The sequence below is a fragment of the Anneissia japonica genome, unplaced genomic scaffold (assembly GCF_011630105.1).
Source record: "Anneissia japonica isolate Jap-2015-1 unplaced genomic scaffold, ASM1163010v1 scaffold288208_len475333_cov186, whole genome shotgun sequence".
Taxonomy (NCBI): Eukaryota; Metazoa; Echinodermata; class Crinoidea; order Comatulida; family Comatulidae; genus Anneissia; species Anneissia japonica.
The window spans coordinates 148392-152571 of NW_022728199.1; the positions used below are offsets into that span (position 1 = coordinate 148392).

General features: G+C 34.6%; 1 long non-coding RNA gene across 1 annotated transcript in view; it reads left to right on the forward strand.

Annotated features, from left to right (window-relative positions):
• Positions 1 to 3444: 3444 nt before the first annotated feature.
• Positions 3445 to 4180, forward strand: part of LOC117114029 — a 53713-nt gene continuing 52977 nt past the window's right edge. The window contains exon 1 of the long non-coding RNA XR_004446286.1: positions 3445 to 3567. This is a non-coding gene — a long non-coding RNA (uncharacterized LOC117114029). The remainder of the gene's footprint in view (positions 3568 to 4180) is intronic.

Below are 4180 nucleotides of genomic sequence, written 5' to 3' on the forward strand. Positions count from 1 at the left end.
ATCAGCTTCATCAAGAAGTAATGCTTGCCCTATAGGCTATAGTCCTTCTTCATCCAGTAGCTCAAACCGACCAGGCCTAGCCTCCATATTGTTTCTTTATATTTCTTTTGATCTGTAGCATGGTCAAGGGCTAATCTCTTTCGTTGTAGAGGTTGCAGTCCCCTTTACCGTCAATGTGATGTCAAGTGGGCCTAGATTTGCACATGAGTAAGAGCAAAAAAGTAATACCAGTATTTTTCTGGGGAATAGTAGTTTTTGAGGGTAATGCGGTACTTTCTATTGCCCGCTTCTTAACCAATCAGACGCCTAGAATCTATGTAATATAAAACTAGAGCATATTTTTTATGCTTTTATTATTTACACTACCTGGGTATAGTTGATTCAGTTCAATTCCTGCACATTAATAATTATAGTCTAAATCATTGCTGGTTTGCCAAATACATGCAACCTAAACAAAGGTTGAACTGTAAATTTGCATTATGCACCAAGACATTTTGAAATAAAATTGTATTAGGAATTTGGATTTCTTTGGTGTGACGGTACAAACAAAGAATTACCCATGAAAGTCCTAAGACACAGGTGGGCGAAGTGCTGCCTGTGGGCCACATGCGGCCCGACTGGATTTTTGGCGGCCCAGGAACATGAATTAAAAACCCTATGTGTGCGGCCCGCCAAGCAACATTTACTAGAAAATACCTTGTTTTTTATGGCCCAACACTGATCATATATAAAACTGAGAATAAAGTGGTGTAAAAGCAGTGCTTGGATGTTTTTGAAAGCACACTGGAAACATCAAAGTTTGGGTGTGGCCCTCGGTGTTAAATCAAGAATTAACTTTGGCCCTCCCGATTTTTATGTCCACCCCTGTCCTAAGACTTATTTCCAGTAGGGTCCTTCTGGTATGATAATTGGCGAGAACACCGGAAGACAATTCCCTACTTTTTTCTGAAGTGTGTACTGTGTTCCTTAATGTGTACATCAGTTATTTTTCACACAGGACCAACAGTGTGCTTTAGAAACTTACATTTCAGCCCTCCAGCTGAAACACAAGTAGAGCAGTGATGGGAATTGTACCGAGGACCAAGAAAGCTATCTTTAAAATATTATAACAGATAATAATAATAATAATAATAATAATAATAATAATAAAATATTATAACATAAGATTTCTATGTTTCTCTTGCATGGCATAAATTTACATAATAATAATAATAATAATAATAATAATAAAATATTATAACATAAGATTTCTATGTTTCTCTTGCATGGCATAAATTTACATAATAATAATAATAATAATAATAATAAAATATTATAACATAAGATTTCTATGTTTCTCTTGCATGGCATAAATTTACATAATAATAATAATAATAATAATAATAACAGTTAAATAAAAATTACAAATCAAAAAAAAATTAATAAAAATTAATTTAATTAAAGAAAGTATATCACTTCATAATGTGTAACCTGCTGAGAGTGTAACAAACATCACATAAATAGATTCCTTCGTTTTGAAGGGAAAATAAAAATGAAAACTTTATTATTTAATTTAATTAATGTATTAATGCCCTACCACTACAATCAATTGACTTTTTAAATTCATTGTTACCATGGCAATCGAGTATAAGCCCACCTATAAAGCCGGGCACTCACTGCTCGGTACGACGGTTGTATGACCGTCGTCAAACGAATCCAACTCCTATCCCTTAGATTGCTAGACGACGCGACACCGTCTGCGGATTGTCGGTGACAATCTGAATGGATTGTCATAAAAAAACGACCTGTTGCACGCCCGTGGGGGGCTCACTCTTCAATATTGCTAGACGGGTAGGTGCCGCATTTACAGGAGTATTTTTGAGGACTTGGTAGCACAAGTGTGGGAAGTACCAGGAAAATTTGGTAGTTAAAGTCCCTGCCCCGTCCCGTATCAAAGTCGCATAATTTTTCACACGATGTTAGCATAGATTTTTGCTAACCTCCGTGCTAAACCTACCGTTGATACATAGCCACGAACAGTAGGGATCGCGAACAGACAGAACCGCTGTCTTATTCGCCATTGGGAACAGTACATGTTTAATTTGGTAGGTTACATGGCCGTAATAGTAGTTAACCGACACCAGATTTTGGTAAATGGTACAGTAGTTCAAGTCCCTAATAATTTTAAGTAAATAGGTAGCGCAAGTGTTCAATTCAAAATTTACATAAAGAATTAATTCAAAATTATATAAAAAACTTAATATAAAAATTAAAATTAAATTACAATTAAAGATGTAAATGAATTGAGCATGATTAAAAAACAAGAGACATTAAAACAACAAAGAAAGAAAAAAAAAGTTAAGAATAAAGTAGCCCAAATCAAATAATAAAATAAAGTAAAAATAGATAATAGGCTTATGCATATGAGAACTATAAATCAAATTTGAATGAGGTCAGCAGATTTTCAGGAACAAAAAAAAAACATTGGTTTTGAAATGGGAATGCAGTCTTGAAAATTGGCTTTTTGATTCGCAATAAAAAAAATGTTTTCATGAACAAAGGATTAATAGGATGTTCATGGGAATACTTATACCAGAGAAACTATGGTAATTACCATACCAACTTTAAAAACTCTGTAAACAAAATAGGGTTCTCCCCTCCCCCATCCACTCTTATTGGCTGGGAACCATGACCAGTGACCACCATCTAAGGGCCACAGCTGGTGGTTAAGTTGGCTTATTTTTTTAACATTGAAAAAGTTTCTTAGTTCTTTATTTTTGTTTGAACTTCATGAATCAATTACTTCTAATAAGAAGGCCTATTATTCGATATTGGTAAGCCACGCGCCTCAGTATGTAATTACTTTACTTATCTATTTGTTTTCTTAAGATTGTTCATAAGATTAAAGATCGATGTTTCCTACCCTACTTTGTATGAGAGCAAACCTAACCCATCACAAGCCACTGTGGTTGATGAGAACATGAGATTATGCTCAGTGCTAGCATGGAGAATTGTCTTAATATCAAATACTGCAAAAAGAAAAACTAATTAATATTTAATTAAGAAATACAATAAAAATAGGCCTACCATCTATGATGCTCACAACATCTGCGACTTTTTATTTTAAATAAAATTGTCGTTCCAGCAACTAAAATTAAAACAGATAAGTCTACAACCTTTTTTCACCGAAAACTCTGGTAAAAGTTTAGTGGTTGTCTGACTGATAATAAGCGCGAACTTATTTCCGTCGTAATGTCATATTATAAAGAGAATTTTCTTTACAAGTTCATTTTAGTATTTGTTAAAAAGATTTTTCTTTACAAGTTCATTTATTATTTGTTTAAAAAAATATACGTGTGACAACTGATTTTTTTCTTATTATTTTATTCAAAATTAAACTAAGTAGGGCTCTGGTATATCTAACCTTTTTAAATGAAATAATAGAGCCTACTCACAACAAACTTTACAACATCAAAATAGTTTCAATGGTGGAAAGTCCGGTGGGTGTGTACTGTTGCGAAAAAGTGTTTATGATTGTCCAGATTGTTGGCGGGCCTGTAGAGTAATCTGGAGTAGAGGAAATTCATGGTAAGGCGTGCGTTTGATCACCTGTGGCAGGTGTACTTTTAGGAAATTCTAATCTTAACATTACGGGGACTTCATGGCCCAGCTAGCCATCGTTGAACTGTCGAGGATGGTGGGTGCTGAGTAGGAATAGGCCTACCTATCTGAAAGGACACACTTTAATGAATTATTGATCTCTACAATCAAGAATAGAATCGTTTTATCGATTGATTTGTGTAAAGGGCTACTATCGATTTCTTCCTTTAGGTCGTGTGTGGCATACAAAAACGTCTCAGGCTGTTTTAGTGGCATTTTTACTTACTTGCCCCCATACTTAGCAGCCATTTTTATGAGTTCAGTGTAGGCCTGCTCAGAATGTAATTACTTGGAGACTTAAGTTCTGAGCACTTCGGACGCATATGTACATGGCCATGGATGTTGTTCCGACAACGTATGTAAATCCAACGTGTTGATTGGTGGAACTGGCTTGACCTTAACTGTAAATGTTAGTCTCCCTATTGTAATACTATGGAATGTCAGAAGACTATCCATAGTATATTTATAAAGATGTACTTATGATATTTTTCATTGAACGTTAATTATCTCAATTATAGTTTTCCTTTTAAACGGGAGGCGC